Below are 9458 nucleotides of genomic sequence, written 5' to 3' on the forward strand. Positions count from 1 at the left end.
CTAGTATGCCTCTACTTGACTAGCTCGTTAATCAAAGATGGTTATGTTTCCTAACCATACACAAAGAGTTGTTATTTGAATTAACAGGATCACATCATTAGGAAATGATCTGATTGACATTGACCCATTCCATTAGCATAGCACTTGATCGTTAGTATTGTTGCTATTGCTTTCTTCATGTCTATACATGTTCCTGTGACTATGAGATTATGCAACTCCCGTTTACCAGAGGAACACTTTGTGTGCCCAACGTTACAACATAACTGGGTGATTATAAAGGTGCTCTACAGGTGTCTCCGAAGGTACTTGTTGGGTTGGCGTATTTCGAGATTAGGATTTGTCACTCCGATTGTCGGAGAGGTATCTCTGGGCCCTCTCGGTAATGCACATCACATAAGCCTTGCAAGCATTGCAACTAATGAGTTAGTTGCGATGATGTATTACGGAACGAGTAAAGAGACTTGCCGGTAACGAGATTGAACTAGGTATTGAGATACCGACGATCGAATCTCGGGCAAGTAACATACCGATGACAAAGGGAACAACGTATGTTGTTATGCGGTCTGACCGATAAAGATCTTCGTAGAATATGTAGGAGCCAATATGGGCATCCAGGTCCCGCTATTGGTTATTGACCGGAGACGTGTCTCGGTCATGTCTACATTGTTCTCGAACCCGTAGGGTCCGCACGCTTAAGGTTTCGATGACAGTTATATTATGAGTTTATGAGTTTTGATGTACCGAAGGAGTTCGGAGTCCCGGATGAGATCGGGGACATGACGAGGAGTCTCGAAATGGTCGAGACGTAAAAATCGATATATTGGACGACTATATTCGGACATCGGAAAGGTTCCGAGTGATTCGAGTATTTTTCGGAGTACCGGAGAGTTACGGGAATTCGCCGGGAGAAGTATTGGGCCTTATTGGGCCATACGGGAAAGAGAGAGGGGCTGCCTAGGGCAGGCCGCGCGCCCCCCAAGGCCTAGTCCGAATTGGACTAGGGGGAGGGGCTGCGCCCCTTCCCCTTCCTTGTCTCCTACTCCTACTACATGGAAGGACTCCTAGTTGGACTAGGAAAGGGAATCCTACTCCCGGTGGGAGTAGGACTCCCCTAGGGCGCGCCATAGAGAGGGCCGGCCCTCCCCTCCTCCACTCCTTTATATACGGGGGCAGGGGGCACCCCATAGACACACAAGTTGATCCACGTGATCATATTCTTAGCCGTGTGCGGCGCCCCCTGCCACCATAGTCCTCGATAATATTGTAGCGGTGCTTAGGCGAAGCCCTGCGACAGTAGTACATCAAGATCGTCACCACGCCGTCGTGCTGACGGAACTCTTCCCCGACACTTTGCTGGATCGGAGTCCGGGGATCGTCATCGAGCTGAACGTGTGCTAGAACTCGGAGGTGCCGTAGTTTCGGTGCTTGATCGGTCGGGCCGTGGAGACGTACGACTACATCAACCAAACGCTTCCGTTGTCGATCTACAAGGTACGTAGATCACACTCTCCCCTCTCGTTGCTATGCATCACCATGATCTTGCGTGTGCGTAGGAAAATTTTGAAATTACTACAACCCAACAGTGGCATCCGAGCCTAGGTTTTATATGTTGATGTTATATGCACGAGTAGAACACAAGTGAGTTGTGGGCGATATAAGTCATACTGCTTACCAGCATGTCATACTTTGGTTCGGCGGTATTGTTGGACGAAGCGGCCCGGACCAACATTACGCGTACGCTTACGCGAGACCGGTTCTCCCGACGTGCTTTGCACATAGGTGGCTTGCGGGTGACAGTTTCTCCAACTTTAGTTGAACGAGTGTGGCTACGCCGGTCCTTGCGAAGGTTATTAAAACAGCACCAACTTGACAAACATATCGTTGTGGTTTTGATGCGTAGGTAAGATTGGTTCTTGCTTAAGCCCGTAGCAGCCACGTAAAACTTGCAACAACAAAGTAGAGGACGTCTAACTTGTTTTTGCAGGGCATGTTGTGATGTGATATGGTCAAGACATGATGCTAAATTTTATTGTATGAGATCGATCATGTTTTGTAACCGAGTTATCGGCAACTGGCAGGAGCCATATGGTTGTCGCTTTATTGTATGCAATGCAAGCGCGTTGTAATGCTTTACTTTATCACTAAGCGGTAGCGATAGTCGTGGAAGCATAAGATTCGCGAGACGAGAATGATGCTACGATGGAGATCATGGTGTCGCGCCGGTGACGATGGTGATCATGACAGTGCTTCGAAGATGGAGATCACAAGCACAAGATGATGATGGCCATATCATATCACTTATATTGATTGCATGTGATGTTTATCTTTTATGCATCTTATCTTGCTTTGATTGACGGTAGCATTTTAAGATGATCTCTCACTAATTATCAAGAAGTGTTCTCCCTGAGTATGCACCGTTGCGAAAGTTCTTCGTGCTGAGACACCACGTGATGATCGGGTGTGATAGGCTCTACGTTCAAATACAACGGGTGCAAAACAGTTGCACACGCGGAATACTCAGGTTATACTTGACGAGCCAAGCATATATGGCCTCGGAACACGGAGACCGAAAGGTCGAGCGTGAATCATATAGTAGATATGATCAACATAGTGATGTTCACCAATGAAACTACTCCATCTCACGTGATGATCGGACATGGTTTAGTTGATTTGGATCACGTGATCACTTAGAGGATTAGAGGGATGTCTATCTAAGTGGGAGTTCTTAAGTAATATGATTAATTGAACTTAAATTTATCATGAACTTAGTCAGAGAGAGCATTTGCAAATTATGTTGTAGATCAATAGCTCGCGTTGTTGCTTCCCTGTGTTTATTTTGATATGTTCCTAGAGAAAATTGTGTTGAAAGATGTTAGTAGCAATGATGCGGATTGGATCCGTGATCTGAGGTTTATCCTCATTGCTGCACAGAAGAATTATGTCCTTGATGCACCGCTAGGTGACAGACCTATTGCAGGAGCAGATGCAGACGTTATGAACGTTTGGCTAGCTCAATATGATGACTACTTGATAGTTTAGTGCACCATGCTTAATGGCTTAGAATCGGGACTTCAAAGACGTTTTGAACGTCATGGAGCATATGAGATGTTCCAGGAGTTGAAGTTAATATTTCAAGCAAATACCCGAGTTGAGAGATATGAAGTCTCCAACAAGTTCTATAGCTAAAAGATGGAGGAGAATCGCTCAACTAGTGAGCATGTGCTCAGATTGTCTGAGTACTACAATCGCTTGAATCAAGTGGGAGTTAATCTTCCAGATAAGATAGTGATTGACAGAATTCTCTAGTCACCATCACCAAGTTAGTAGAACTTCGTGATGAACTATGATATGCAAGGGATAACGGAAACGATTCCCAAGCTCTTCGTAATGCGGAAATTGACGAAGGTAGAAATCGAGAAAAACATCAAGTGTTGATGGTAGACAAGACCACTAGTTTCAAGAAAAGGGCAGAGGGAAGAAGGGGAACTTCAAGAAGAACAGCAAGCAAGTTGCTGCTCAAGTGAAGAAGCCCAAGTCTGGTCCTAAGCCTGAGACTAAGTGTTTCTACTGCAAAGGGACTGGTCACTGGAAGCGGAACTACCCCAAGTGATTGGCAGATAAGAAGGATGGCAAAGTGAACATAAGTATATTTGATATACATGTTATTGATGTGTACTTTACTAGTGTTTATAGCAACCCCTCAGTATTTGATACTAGTTCAGTTGCTAAGATTAGTAACTCGAAACGGGAGTTGCAGAATAAACAGAGACTAGTTAAGGGTGAAGTGACGATGTGTGTTGGAAGTGGTTCCAAGATTGATATGATCATCATCGCACACTCCCTATACTTTCGAGATTAGTGTTGAACCTGAATAAGTGTTATTTGGTGTTTGCGTTGAGCATGAATATGATTTGATCATGTTTATTGTAATACGGTTATTCATTTAAGTAAGAGAATAAATTGTTGTTCTGTTTACATGAATAAAACCTTATATGGTTACACACCCAATGAAAATAGTTCGTTGGATCTCGATCGTAGTGATACACATAATCATAATATTGAAACCAAAAGATGCAAAGTTAATAATGATAGTGCAACTTATTTGTGGCACTACCGTTTAGGTCATATTGGTGTAAAGCGCATGAAGAAACTCCATGCTGATGGGCTTTTGGAATCACTTGATTATGAATCAGTTGATGCTTGCGAACCATGCCTCATGGGCAAGATGACTAAGACTCTGTTCTTCGGAACAATGGAGCGAGCAACAGATTTGTTGGAAATCATACATACTGATGTATGTGGTCCGATGAATATTGAGGCTCGCGACAGGTATCATTATTTTCTGATCTTCACAGATGATTTGAGCAGATATGAGTATATCTACTTGATGAAACATAAGTCTGAAACATTTGAAAAGTTCAAAGAATTTCAGAGTGAAGTGAAAAATCATCGTAACAAGAAAATAAAGTTTCTACGATCTGATCGTAGAGAAGAGTATTTGAGTTACGAGTTTGGCCTTCAGTTAAAAACAATGTGAAATAGTTTCACTACTCATGCCACCTGGAACACCACAATGTAATGGTGTGTCCGAACGTCGCAATCATACTTTACTAGATATGGTGCGATCTATGATGTCTCTTACTGATTTACCGCTATCGTTTTGGGGTTATGCTCTAGAGACGGCCGCATTCACGTTAAATAGGGCACCATCAAAATCCGTTGAGACGACGCCTTATGAACTATGGTTTGGCAAGAAACCAAAGTTGTCGTTTCTTAAAGTTTTGGGTTGTGATGCTTATGTGAAAAAGTTTCATCCTGATAAGTTCAAACCCAAATTGGAGAAATATGTCTTCATAGGATACCCAAAGGAGACTGTTGGGTACACCTTCTATCATAGATCCGAAGGCAAGACATTCGTTGCTAAGAATGGATCCTTTCTAGAGAAGGAGTTTCTCTCGAAAGAAGTGAGTGGGAGGAAAGTAGAAAACTTGATAAGGTAATTGTACCTTCTCCCTTATTGGAAAGTAGTTCATCACAGGAATCTGTTCTTGTGACTACTACACCAATTAGTGAGGAAGCTAATGATGATGATCATGTAACTTTAGATCAAGTTACTACCGAATCTCGTAGGTAAACCAGAGTGAGATCTGCACCAGAGTGGTACGGTAATCCTGTTCTGGAAGTCATGTTACTAGACCATGACGAACTTGCAAACTATGAGGAAGCGTGATGAGCCCAGATTCCGCGAAATGGTTTGAGGCCATGAAATCTGAGATGGGATCCATGTATGAGAACAAAGTATGGACTTTGGTTGACTTGCCCGATGATCGGCAAGCCATAGAAAATAAATGGATCTTCAAGAGGAAGACGGACGCTGATAGTAGTGTTACTATCTACAAAGCTAGAATTGTCGCAAAAAGGTTTTCGACAAGTTCAAGGTGTTGACTACGATGAGAGTTTCTCACTCGTATCTATGCTTGAGTCTGTCCGAATCATGTTAGTAATTGCCGCATTTTATGAAATCTGGCAAATGGATAAACAAAACTGCATTCCTTAATGGATTTATTAAAGAAGAGTTGTATATGATGCAACCAGAAGGTTTTGTCAATCCGAAAGGTGCTAACAAAATGTGCAAGCTCCAGCGATCCATCTGTGGACTGGTGCAAGCATCTCGGAGTTGGAATATACGCTTTGATGAGTTGATCAAAGCATATAGTTTTATACAGACTTGCGGTGAAGCCTGTATTTACAAGAAAGTGAGTGGGAGCACTACAGCATTTCTGATAAGTATATGTGAATGACATATTGTTGATCGGAAATAATGTAGAATTATTCTGTAAAGCATAAAGGAGTGTTTGAAAGGAGTTTTTCAAAGAAAGACTTCGGTGAAGCTGCTTACATATTGAGCTCCAAGATCTATAGAGATAGATCAAGACGCTTGATAAGTTTTTTCAATGAGTACATACCTTGACAAGATTTTGAAGTAGTTCAAAATGGAGCAGTCAAAGAAAGAGTTCTTGCCTGTATTACAAGGTGTGAAGTTGAGTAAGACTCAAAGCCCGACCACGGCAGAAGATAGAAAGAGAATGAAAGTCATTCCCTATGCCTTGGCCATAGGTTCTATAAAGTATGTCATGCTGTATACCAGATCTATTGTATACCCTGCACTGATTTAGCAAGGGAGTACGAATAGTGATCTAGGAGTAGATCACTGGACAGCGGTCAGAATTATCCTTAGTGAAATAAGGATATGTTTCTCGATTATGGACATGACAAAAAGGTTCGTCGTAAAAAGTTACGTCGATGCAAGTTTTGACACAGATCTGGATGACTCTAAGTCTCGATCTAGATACATATTGAAAGTGGGAGCAATTAGCTAGAGTAGCTCCGTGCAGAGCATTGTAGACATAGAAAATTGCAAAATACATAACGGATCTGAATGTGAAAGACCGTTGACTAAGATTCTCTCACAAGCAAAACATGATCACACCTTAGTACTCTTTGGGTGTTAATCACATAGCGATGTGAACTAGATTACCGAATCTAGTAAACCCTTTGGGTGTTGGTCACATGGCGATGTGAACTATGGGTGTTAATCACATGATGATGTGAACTATCGATGTTAATCACATAGTGATGTGATCTAGATTATTGACTCTAGTGCAAGTGGGAGACTGAAGGAAATATGCCCTAGAGGCAATAATAAAGTTATTATTTATTTCCTTATTTCATGATAAATGTTTATTATTCATGCTAGAATTGTATTAACCGGAAACATAATACATGTGTGAATACATAGACAAACAGAGTGTCACTAGTATGCCTCTACTTGACTAGCTCGTTAATCAAAGATGGTTACGTTTCCTAACCATAGACAAAGAGTTGTTATTTGATTAACGGGATCACATCATTAGTTGAATGATCTGATTGACATGACCCATTCCATTAGCTTAGCACCCGATCGTTTAGTATGTTGCTATTGCTTTCTTCATGACTTATACATGTTCCTATGACTATGAGATTATGCAACTCCCGTTTGCCGGAGGAACACTTTGGGTGCTACCAAACGTCACAACGTAATGGGTGATTATAAAGGAGCATTACAGGTGTCTCCAAAGGTAGATGTTGGGTTGGCGTATTTCGAGATTAGGATTTGTCACTCCGATTGTCGGAGAGGTATCTCTGGGCCCTCTCGGTAATGCACATCACATAAGCCTTGCAAGCATTGTAACTAATGAGTTAGTTGCGAGATGATGTATTACGGAACGAGTAAAGAGACTTGCCGGTAACGAGATTGAACTAGGTATTGGATACCGACGATCGAATCTCGGGCAAGTAACATACCGATGACAAAGGGAACAACGTATGTTGTTATGCGGTCTGACCGATAAAGATCTTCGTAGAATATGTAGGAGCCAATATGGGCATCCAGGTCCCGCTATTGGTTATTGACCAGAGAGGTGTCTCGGTCATGTCTACATAGTTCTCGAACCCGTAGGGTCCGCACGCTTAACGTTCGTTGACGATATAGTACTATGTGAGTTATGTATGTTGGTGACCGAATGTTGTTCGGAGTCCGGGATGAGATCACGGACATGACGAGGAACTCCGGAATGGTCCGGAGATAAAGTTTGATATATGTGATAATAGTGTTTGGTCACCGGAAGGGTTCCGGAAATCACCGGAAGGGGTTCCGGATGTTTCCCGAAATGTTTGGGTACGAGAACACTTTATTTGGGCCAAAGGGGAAAGCCCACAAGGTTTTTGGAAAGCGCAAAAGGAAGTTTTGCGGAGTCCAGGGGCCAGACGCCAGGGTCCGGGAACCCTGGCGTCTGGCCCTGGAGTCCGAGAAGGACTCTTGCCTTTCGGGTGAAACCGACTTTGTGGAGCTTTACTCCAAGTTTCGACCCCAGGGCTCAACATATAAATAGAGGGGCAGGGCTAGCACAAAGGACACATCAAGAAACACCAAGCCGTGTGCCGGCAACCCCGTCTCCTCTAGTTTATCCTCTGTCATAGTTTTCGTAGTGCTTAGGCGAAGCCCTGCGGAATTGTTCTTCACCAACACCGTCACCACGCCGTCGTGCTGCCGGAACTCATCTACTACTTCGCCCCTCTTGCTGGATCGAGAAGGCGAGGACGTCACCGAGCCGAACGTGTGCAGAACTCGGAGGTGCCGTGCTTTCGGTACTTGGATCGGTCGGACGTGAAGACGTACGACTACATCAACCGCGTTGATATAACGCTTCCACGTGCGATCTACGAGGGTACGTAGACAATACTCTCCCCTCTCGTTGCTATGCATCACCATGATCTTGCGTGTGCGTAGGAATTTTTTTGAAATTACTACGTTCCCCAATAGTATGTTGATAGGACTATGTATTGGAGGGCAAGAGTGACAGAAGCTTCAACCTAGCATAGAAATTGATGCATACGGGATTAAGGGGGACCAATATATCTTAATGCTATGGTTGGGTTTTACCTTAATGAACGTTAGTAGTTGTGGATGCTTGCTAATAGTTCCAATCATAAGTGCATAGAATTCCAAGTAGGGATGACATGCTAGCAGTGGCCTCTCCCACATAATAACTTGCTATCGGTCTAGTAAAGTAGTCAATTGCTTAGGGGCAATTTCGCAACTCCTACCACCACTTTTCCACACTCGCTATATTTACTTTATTGCTTTTACTTACAAACAGCCCCTACTTTTTATTTACGTAATCTTTATTATCTTGCAAACCTATCCAACAACACCTACAAAGTACTTCTAGTTTCATACTTGTTCTAGGTAAAGCGAACGTCAAGCGTGCGTAGAGTTGTATCGGTGGTCGATAGAACTTGAGGGAATATTTGTTGTTACCTTTAGCTCCTCATTGGGTTCGACATTCTTACTTATCGAAAACTGTTGCGATCCCCTATACTTGTGGGTTATCAGCCTACCATGCGGCTATGCCTCTAAGTCGTGCCCCAACACGTGGGAGATATAGCCGTATTGTGGGTGTTACAAGTTGGTAATCAGAGCCTTCCCCGACTTTGGAGCCCCCTTCTTGATCGAATCGCTGACGTTGTTGTGTCTAGAACAAAATGTTTTGAGTCTTAGGATTATATATATATATATCAGAGAGTAGGATTATTTTTACTCCTCAGTCCCTTCGTCGCTCTGGTGAGGCCTCCCGACGTAGAAGTTTTGACTTATCTCTCCTCAAATTTCACTTAAAAAAATTTAGGATCACGCGGGTATCTTGGAATCGTTCTGATAGTCTTGTGACGAGAACATTGTTCTTGGTGCCTCCTGACATTTAGGGGTTGTGGCAGTGTCCCGGGGAGTTGAGCTCCGAGGTGTTGTCGTCACAATTTTATGGTTGTAGTTCTGGAATACCTGAGTTTCGCCGACATCGAAAATCTCTTTTATGCAGTTGTTGGTGAGATAACCTTGACGCCACCCAGTACTAGGGCGG

Source organism: Triticum urartu, chromosome 4, assembly GCF_003073215.2.
Source record: "Triticum urartu cultivar G1812 chromosome 4, Tu2.1, whole genome shotgun sequence".
Taxonomy (NCBI): Eukaryota; Viridiplantae; Streptophyta; class Magnoliopsida; order Poales; family Poaceae; genus Triticum; species Triticum urartu.